Below are 10,593 nucleotides of genomic sequence, written 5' to 3' on the forward strand. Positions count from 1 at the left end.
CAGAAGACTACCATTCAGTTTGGATGGAAGAATAGCCAGAGTGGCAAAGGTTCAGTCAATAGTCAGCTCCAGGATGATCAAAGACATTCTCAAGTTGCCTGTGAGAAGCTAATCTTAGCAAGAAGTGCCAGCAGAGTCCCACTGTTAAACGAAGACATGTACCGAAGTGGATACAATTTTCCAAAGAACATATCAACTGGCCTAAAGAGAAATGGAGAAACATTCTGTGGACTGATGAAAGTAAAATTGTTCTTTTTGGGTCCAAGGGCAAAGCGCAAACGGTTTGCCAGACGACCCCCCCCCTAAACTCTGCATTAAAGCCACAAAGCAGTCTGAAGACAGTGAAGTATGGTGGTGCAAGCATCATGATATAGGCATGTTTCTCCTACTGTGGTGCTGGACCTATTTACCACATACCAGGGACCAGTTTGCATATATTAAAATACTAGAAGAGGTCATGTTGCCTTACACTGAAGAGGATATGTCCTTGAAATGGGTGTTTCAACAAGACAACGACCCTAAACACACCAGTGAAATCTTGGTTCCAGTCCAACAAAATTGAGGTTATGGAGTGACCAGTCTAATCCCCGGTTCTTCATCCGCTAGACGACTTGTGGGGTGATGTCAAAAATTCAGTTTCAGAGGCAAAGCCAAAAAATGCAAAAAAATGTGGTATATAGTCCAAGCATCCTGGGCTAGAATAAGGGTGGACAGGTGCCAGAAGTTGGTTGACTCCATGTAACATAGATGTGAAGCAGTTCTTTTAAAAAAAAACCAAAAAAAACTGTATACAACTAAGTAGATTAGTGGTTCATAAGAATGCTAAATCCTCAAAAAATAGTACATATTGTGTTTGTAAAGACAAATGCAAACACTTTTTTTTTCTTACAACAGCCCAATGTTCATTTTTTTGTTAGTTTCTGTAAAGTAGTAACAAATTAGATACATTTCTCTTCATGTTTTGAATCAGAAAACTGTTTATTTTGTTGCAGTGGAAACATTGCACAATCTTTATACTAGTTTTTAACTCCTGTTTTGGAACACATCGCTATTATTTTGAACTTTACGGTAAATGCAGCCATCTGGCAAATACTTACTGGACTGGAAATAGCAGATTCAGAGCGAGGTTACTAGTGATCTACGGCTTCCATCCTAGACACCAGCCTCATCTTGTAGCCGTCTCCTACTTTATATAATGGACTTCAAGAGGATCCACCCTCATTCCAGCAGCTTCTCCTGTCTCAAATATGAATTTCACACGATGACTTCAAGGAGTACACCCTGAAAGTCACATGACCATGACGCAGCCAGATACATGAATGTGCACCCCTCATTATTAGAGACGCTGTGTGATCATGCAGAGTGGGTCCTCAGAGTCAGAGAGCGCTTCTAAACATGTTATACCGCTCTGCTATAACCTATAGTCCCCTCAAGCACAAAGCAGGAGAGACCAGGCAGCCTAAATCCATCAACAACTGGTGCGATCTAAAAAAAAAATAAAAAAAAAAAAATAAATATTGAAGTGATGTATTTGCCCCTTATCAAAGTATCCAAACAATTGGGACTAGCCATCTTGTAGTATTTGGGTGTTTGTTTGTTTTTCAATTCAGACACTATGCCCCAGAGAAGGTCTTAAAAAAAACAGACCTCTGTACTCAGCGGTTTAATATATTTTTTTTATTGCTGACTTCACTTGTAACTGGACTTGGAATTTTGCCCTTGTTACTGAAGAGATTTCGCTAGTTCTGTTATGCAGGCAGGAGCCTGAATTTATTAAGACCCAGCAGTTCTTGCTCTTCCTGTACCCAGCGATCATCAGAGGAGAAAGAGCCATCAGCACTTCCTGTACTGTGTAAAGAGCACTTATTCAGCACTGTGTATTCAACTATCAGAAAGGGAGAGATGGTAATCAACCATGTCTACCTTCCATATGGGGAGTTCGGTTGTGTCAGACGGCTCAGCCGCTTGTGCAAGCAGCTTTCTCTGTATTGACGTTTTAGAAGATCAGTCCAGAGCAAAATGTGGCCCACCGAGGTGGTTGAAGTTTACAGGCAGAGCGCAATCTGTTAAATAATGTTATTGTTCTGCCCTCTGGATATAGGCAGTCTGTTGTGTTATGTGCTCTGAATAGCTGTGTCTTAAATAGCATTTACAGCCTGTGCCTTTAACAGAAGCAATGCACCGTGGGAACGAAGCAGTGTATTCTGGGATGAGGGAGATGCCAATTTCCTTTGTGTATCTCATAGGATGCACGTGTTATTTTTGTCCTCCTGTTAGCCTTTGTTTTCCTGTAACTCCTCTACTTGAGTCGCTATCTGGGTAAAGCATATCTGGTAAGAATCAGTTTTCTTGCAATGCAGTGATTTACAGAGGTGCTATTTACTGTTTACCAGCCAGGAGAGGTCATTAACTGTTTAGCTGCCAGTTCACAGTGAATGTAATCATAGACTTATGTATTCCTATGTAATGTTTGCATCACTGTACACTTTCTATAATTGTTTGCTGTGTGATCATCTGCCCAATACTTACCCATGTCATTTGTATTCCTTATAGTTTTACCGCGCATGTTCTATACTGTTCACCAATAAACAAGTTAGACTACAGAGAACAGTCTGCTTATTTGGAACACAGAACAATGGTTTATGCTGTATGCTGAATTGCACACCGTGTCAACGTGTATGAAGGCAGAACAGTTATGGCTTTTCAAACCATATCAGACCTGCTACAATGATTGTATATATTTATGTTTTTAAACCTGAGCTTTAGCTGTACTTATGAAACTCTTTTTGGACCCAAGACCTATTGTGTAGTTTTGTCCTGTCATACCTGGAACAAACCCTTTGAAATATGGCGACAGATCCACTTTAAAGTCATCCTACTCTTACAGATAGGATTTGTGTGTCCCAGATCCCCAGTGATATGGAAGTTAACACATGAAACTAGCCTTCTGTATGAAGCAAGGATTGAACATGCACACCTCCACTCTATTAGCCATGAATCTCAGAATAAGTTAATCTGAAGCGCCCGTCCTTCCGTCTAATTACTCAAACATGGCTCAGCAGAGCGCCTCTCTGTGGAGGGCTATGAAGTCAGAACCCCGGTCATCTGAAACTTAACCTTTCATACTTGCTAATTGGCCTGTACTTTTTTTTTTTTTTAAAGGCTTCTAACTAGTGATGAGCGAGTATACTCGTTGCTCGGGTGATCTCAGAGTATTTTGGCGTACTCGGAGATTTAGTGTTTGTCGCCGCAGCTGCATGATTTGCGGCTGCTGGACAGGCTGAATACATGTGGGGATTGCCTGTTTGTTAGGAATTCCACACATATATTCAAGCTGTTTAGCAGCCGCAAATCCTACAGCTGTGTCGACAAGCAATCTCAGAGCACGGAAAACCCGAGGCAACGAGTACACGTGCTCATCACTACTTCTAACATTTGTTTAACTCCTCTCCCGACATATGTTGTACATATACTGCTCTGCGGACAGTGCGTTCCCGCAAAGAGCAGTATATGTACGGCGGCGCCATTTCCAGTCACTGCCTGGCAGGTCTGTACCGCACCCCCCCACTGACCAGCCAATCAGCAATATGTCAATAAAGTTAAGAAAAAAGCAAACAAACATGTGACATGCTGTCATCAGTGCTTTATGACACCAATCACAGCCGTCATAATGGGTGAGGTGATCGCGATGTCACCTCACCTGATTAACCCCTTTGGTGCGGATTGGCTGAACAATAGTTCAGCGATCACCACCCTGCACGCCATCTTTGTCTCAGATTTGGTGTGCAGTGCTGTTTTCTAGCCCCTCTATGTCACCTGAGTAAAGAATCCATTGGTGGCCAGGGCGATGCTCCCTGCGATATCACCTGCCTCTGTGTGCTGCTGCTCCAGAGTGATCCTCCTGCAATCTGCCTGCTGTGCTGTCTGCTGTGTGACTCATCTGTGATAGCAGCAGCACCTCACCCCCATCCCTGTCCCAGTCCCCCATCCCTGTTCCAGTACCCCCTCTCCCCAATGAATTTTTAGCGCATTTGTGCTCTTCCGGTGTCCGTAGCGCTCTGATCAGTATCGCTGCATTTTTTCCTCTCTACTTTTTTTCTGTTTTTTATCATAAATAGTACCCTATAAACAAGCCCCACACATTACATGTGTAAAAGCACCACTTACACACACATCCCCAGGATTTTGAAAAGAGTTTTTAAAAAAAATGGCCCAAGAAGACTCTATTCACCAGAGGAGGCATACGCCTTCCTTGCCTCCGACACTAATTCATCCAGTGAGGAAGATCCCACATTCATCTATTTCTCCTCCTCACCTAGTGAGGAAGGACCCCCAGCAAGAACCCTAGGACCCAGGCAACTCCTGCAGCAATCGATCTCATATGGATTGTACCCCCCAAAAATTATCAGCCCGTCTTTCTGGATTTCATCAGCAGCTCAGGAATCCAGTTTGACACCACTGAGCTCACTGAAATTGACTTCTTCAAATTCTTCCAGTGAGAAAATAATAAATCTATTGGTGGCCCAGACAAACTTGTATGCCCAACAATTTTTCACCCAAAAGCCCACGTCGTCATACGCCAGATGGACTCCTGTAAATGCAGCATAGAGGATAACATTTTGGGCAATTGTGATGCATGTGGACATAAAAAAAACAAAACAGCGCTTTGGAAATACTGGAGTACTGATATTCTCTACAGTACACCGGTATTCCGTATGGCATGACAAGGACACGATGAGACAATCAAAAAATGTTTGCATTATAGTGATAATGAAGTGTCCTCCCCGAGACTATCCAAACTTTGATAGTCTAAATAAAATTCAGCCAGTGGTTGAACACTTCAGAAAATCTGCTGAGGCGAACACACCCCAGAGAGACATCGCTATTGATGAATCTCTGGTTAATTTCAAAGAGAGGCTAAAATACTCACAATACCTGCCTAGTAAGAGGTCCAAGTATGGAATACAACTGTACAAACTGTGTGACAGTACTGACCAGGAAAGATTTTTGAACAAACTATTAAAACATGTATGTAAGTACCTAGATAAGAATGAAGTGATTAACCAGAGTCAGCATGGGTTTGTAACTAATGTTATGTCAGACTAACTTAACATCCTTCTATGACAGAATCACTGACTGGGTGGATCAGGGAAATGCTGTAGATATAGTATATCTTGACTTCAGCAAAGAATTTGACAAAGTATCTCACACCATCCTTATTGAAAAAAAAATCACTGAGTATGGAATGGACAAGTCAACTGTTAGGTGGATTCCTAACTGGCTTAGTGATCGGACCCAAAGTGGTCATAAATGGCTGCACATTCAGTTGGAAGAATGTCTCAAGTGGGGTACCACTGGGTTCTGTCCTGGGTCCTGTATTGTTCAACATCTTTATCAATGATTTACATGAAGGTATTGAGGGTACACTGATTAAATTTGCTGATGACACACAGCTATGAGGGATAGCTAATACTAGATCAGAGATAGAGGATTCAAAAAGATATAATTTAACTGGAGAAGTGGGCAGCAACTAACAGAATGCATTTTTCCCTGTTAAAAAAAACAAAGTACTACATCTGGGTAATAAAAATTAAAAAAGAATATACATAATGGGAAGAATAGGGCTAAGCAACAGCACGTGTGAAAAAGACTTGGGTATACTAATAGATCATAAACTGAACGTGAGTCAACAGTGTGATGCAGCAGCAAAAAAGGCTAATGCAAGTGTCGGATGTATTAACCCCTTTCTGCCATATGACCTACTATCCCATCCATGTGCCCTGGGACTTAATTGCCAAGGAAGGGATAGTACGTTATACCGTGAGCGAGGCTGATTGCGGCTGGGTGTCAGCTGATTATCACAACTGACATCCGGTAACATGATTGCAGTGTTCCGGTGGTATAGGGAAGCATCGCGCAGGGAGAGGTCTCCCTGCGTGCTTCCCTGAGACCCTCAGAATAAGGTGATATGATCGCGTTGTTCTGAGGGACTCCTCCATGCAGGCTGCCAGATCCAAGATGACGACAGGGTCCTTCCAGGTCCTGCAGCGAGGTGACTTCTCAACGCCTGCTGAGAGCAGGCGCTGAAAAGCCTCGTACACTGCCTGTCAGATTGCTGATCTGACAGTGCTCTGCAAAGTGTCAGATCAGCGATCTGACTTTGCATAGTAATGTCCCACCCTGGGACAATGTAAAAATGTTTAAAAAAAAAATTAACATATGTAAAAATAATTATAAAAAAAATTCCCCAATAAATTCATTTCTTTATGTAAAAAAATAAGTACACATATATAGTATCGCCGCGTCCGTAACGACCCACCCTATAAAACTGTCCCACTAGTTAACCCCTTTAGTGAACCCCTTAAAAAAAGGCAAAAAACAATGCTTTATCATTATACCGCCGAACTAAAAGTGCAATAACACGCGATCAAAAAGACGGATATAAATAAACATGGTACCGCTGAAAATGTCATCTTGTCCCGCAAAAAACGAGCTGCCATACAGTCATCAGCTAAAAAAATTAAAAAAAAGTTATAGCTCGCAGAATAAAGCGATGCAAATTTTTTTTAGATAAAATTGTTTTCATTGTATAAAAGCTCCAAAACATAAAAAAAATTATATAAATGAGGTATCACTGTCATCGTACTATCCCGAAGAATAAAACTGCTTTATCAATTTTACCAAAAGCGGAACGGTATAAACGCCCCCCCCCCCCCAAAGAAATTAATGAATTGCTGGTTTTTGCTCATTCTGCGTCCAAAAAATCCGAATAAAAAGCGATAAAAAAAAGGCATGTGCCCGAAAATGGTACCAATAAAAATGTCAACTCGTCTCGCAAAAAACAAGACCTCACATGACTGTGGGCCAAAATATGGAAAAATTATAGCTCTCAAAATGTGGTGATGCAAAAACGATTTTTTGCAATAAAAAGCGTCTTTTAGTATGTGACAGCTGCCAAACATAAAACCCCGCTTATAAATAGTAAATCAAACCCCCCCCCTTTATCACCCCCTTAGTTATGGAAAAAATAATAAAATAAAAAAAAGTATTTATTTTCATTTTCCCGCTAGGGCTGGAGTTAGAATTGGGGGGTTTCCAATGTTTAGGCACATCAAGGGCTCTCCAAATGTGACATGGCATCTGATCTCAATTCCAGCCAATTTTGGGTTGAAAAAGTCAAATAGTGCTCCTTCTCTTGGCGCATGGCAGAGCTCGGAAAACAGTGGTTTACCCCCACATATGGGGTGTCCGTGTACTCAGGACAAATTGCACAATAACTCTTGGGGTCCAACTTCTTCTGTTACTGTTTGGAAAATAAAAATTTTGGGGCAAAAAATCTTTTGTGGAAAAAAGTGATTTTTTTTATTGGTCTACGCTATAAACTTCTGTGAAGCACTTGGGGGTTCAAAGTTCTCACCACACATCTAGATAAGTTCATGGGGGGTCTAGTTTCCAAAATTGGGTCACTTGTGGGGGTTTTCCACTGTTTAGGTACATCAGGGGCTCTCCAAACGCGACGTGGCGTCTGATCTCAATTCCAGCTAATTTTACTTTGAAAAAGCCAAAAGGCGCTCCTCCCTTGCTAAAGATAGGGTGCGCCGATCGCAGGCGCCGCTGTCCGCTAGGAGGCGGCGCTACAAGCAAGGGGCGGGCACGCCGGGCAGAGAGCCGGCTCGGGGGCGGAGCTACCCCCGGCCGTGCGTGCGCTTAAAAAGCGCGAATGTGAAACCAGCCTAAACGCAAGTCATATCAAAGAAATTTTACCACTATCATGAAGTACAATATGTCACGAGAAAACATTGTCAGAATCACCAGGAGCTATGGAAGCATTCCAGAATTATTACCTCATAAAGGGAGAGTGGTCAGAATTGTAAAAATTGGCCCGGTCATTAACGTGCAAACCATCCTTGGGGGTAAAGGGGTTAACAAAAGAATACAGGCTAGATCACCTGAAGTCATTATTACTCTCTACTCTTTGGTCACACCTCATGTGGAATACTGTGTCCAGTTTTTGGCACCACATTTAAAAAAAAAAAAACACAACAAACTGGAGCAAGTTCAGAGACGAGCAACCAGAATGGTGACCGGTCTGCAAACCCTGTCTTATGAGGAACGGTTACAGGATTTGGGAATGTTTTGCTTGCAAAAAAGACAGAGGAGACGTAATAGCTGCCTACAAATATCTCAAGGGCTGTCACATTGTAGAAGGATCATCTAAATTCTCATTTGCACAAGAAAAAAGACGAAGCAATGGGATGAAACTGAATGGGAGGAGACAGATTAGATATTAGAAAAAACTGATAGGGTGATCAATGAGTGGAACCGGCTGCCAAAAGAGGTGGTGATTTCTCCTTCAATGGAAGTCTTCAAATAGAGGCTGGACAGCCATCTGTCTGGGATGATTTAATGAATTCTGCTTCAAGCAGGGGCTGGACCAGATGACCCAGGAGGTCCCTTCCAATTTTTCCATTCCACGATTCTATGAGGGAACACCCACAGATTTAGGGTCTATGAGGGTAAGGACACCCAGATTAACCCCCCCCGAATGCCCCCCCCCATCTAGGGGGCGAGTGGGAAAATTGTGTGGGAATTGCTGCACCCACTGCTGGATAAGGGTAATCACCTCTACATTCATAATTTTTAGGCCGGGGTCACACTGGCGAGGAATACGGACGAGTGAGAGGCATTAAAAGCACGCATTAGACACGGACCAATGATTCTCTATGGGGTACCTCGCACCAGCCGTATATTTCTCATCCGTATTCTACGGTCCGTGCCAATCGCAGCATGCTGCGATTGTCAGCGTACTACGGCCGTAGTACGCCAATGCAAGTCTATGGGTGCACAAAAAATACGGATTACACACGGACCACACATGTGATTGCGAGAAATACGCACCAGGTGTCTTTTAGCAAAGCCGGCAATTCAGTGCGCTATACAGTAAACTCACACTGACAGGTTTAATAAAGAAACGAAAGAATATATATATATATATATATACACACATATATATATATATATATATACACTCACTGGCCACTTTATTAGGTACACCATGCTAGTAAGGGGTTGGACCCCCTTTTGCCTTCAGAACTGCCTCAATTCTTCGTGGCAGAGATTCAACAAGGTGCTGGAAGCATTCCTCAGAGATTTTGGACCATATTGACATGATGGCATCACACAGTTGGCGCAGATTTGTCGGCTGCACATCCCTGATGCGAATCTCCCGTTCCACCACATCCCAAAGATGCTCTATTGGATTGAGATCTGGTGACTGAGGAGGCCATTTGAGTACAGTAAACTCATTGTCATGTTCAAGAAACCAATCTGAGATGATTCGAGCTTTATGACATGGCGCATTATCCTGCTGAAAGTAGCCATCAGATGTTGGGTACATTGTGGTCATAAAGGGATGGACATGGTCAGCAACAATACTCAGGTAGGCTGTGGCGTTGCAACGATGCTCAATTGGTACCAAGGGGCCCAAAGAGTGCCCAGAAAAAATTCCCCACACCATGACACCACCACCACCAGCCTGAACCGTTGATACAAGGCAGGATGGATCCATGCTTTCATGTTTACGCCAAATTCTGACCCTACCATCCGAATGTCGCAGCAGAAATTGAGACTCATCAGACCAGGCAACGTTTTTCCAATCTTCTACTGTCCAATTTCGATGAGCTTGTGCAAATTTTAGCCTCAGTTTCCTGTTCTTAGCTGAGAGGAGTGGTACCCAGTGTGGTCTTCTGCTGCTGTAGCCCATCTGCCTCAAAGTTCGACGCACTGTGCGTTCAGAGATGCTCTTCTGCCTACCTTGGTTGTAACGGGTGGCAATTTGAGTCACTGTTGCCTTTCTATCAGCTCGAACCAGTCTGCCCATTCTCCTCTGACCTCTGGCATCAACATGGCATTTCCGGCCACAGAACTGCCGCTCACTGGATTTTTTTTCTTTTTCGGACCATTCTCTGTAAACCCTAGAGATGGTTGTGCGTGAAAATCCCAGTAGATCAGCAGTTTCTGAAATTCTCAGACCAGCCCTTCTGGCACCAACAATCATGCCACGTTCAAAGGCACTCAAATCACCTTTCTTCCCCATACTGATGCTCGGTTTGAACTGCAGGAGATTGTCTTGACCATGTCTACATGCCTAAATGCACTGAGTTGCCGCCATGTGATTGGCTGATTAGAAATTAAGTCTTAACACACAGTTGGACAGGTGTACCTAATAAAGTGGCCAGTGAGTGTATATATATACACACACACATAGAATGCATATATATATGTATTCTATGTGTCTATATCTATTCTTTGGTTTCTGTTAGAAACCGTGTCATAGGGCTCCATTATATGTCCATTTTGCAAGCCTGTGAGAAAATCTCGCCATACGGATGCTGACATGCGCAAAATACGCGACCACACCTTGCTTACGGATGACATACGGAGCACTATTTAGGGGTCATTCATCTGTATTACGCATGTAAAATACTGACCGTATTTTGCGTCGGTTAGTGTGACCCCGGCCTTACACCAGCAATCCGCTCAAGACCCTCTCTGCCAGAGCTAAAGTTGCATGTGGTACCATGCGAAAAAAAT

This window comes from Dendrobates tinctorius, unplaced genomic scaffold (genome assembly GCF_039654945.1).
Source record: "Dendrobates tinctorius isolate UK_male_01 unplaced genomic scaffold, ASM3965494v1 ptg000206l, whole genome shotgun sequence".
Classification (NCBI taxonomy): domain Eukaryota; kingdom Metazoa; phylum Chordata; class Amphibia; order Anura; family Dendrobatidae; genus Dendrobates; species Dendrobates tinctorius.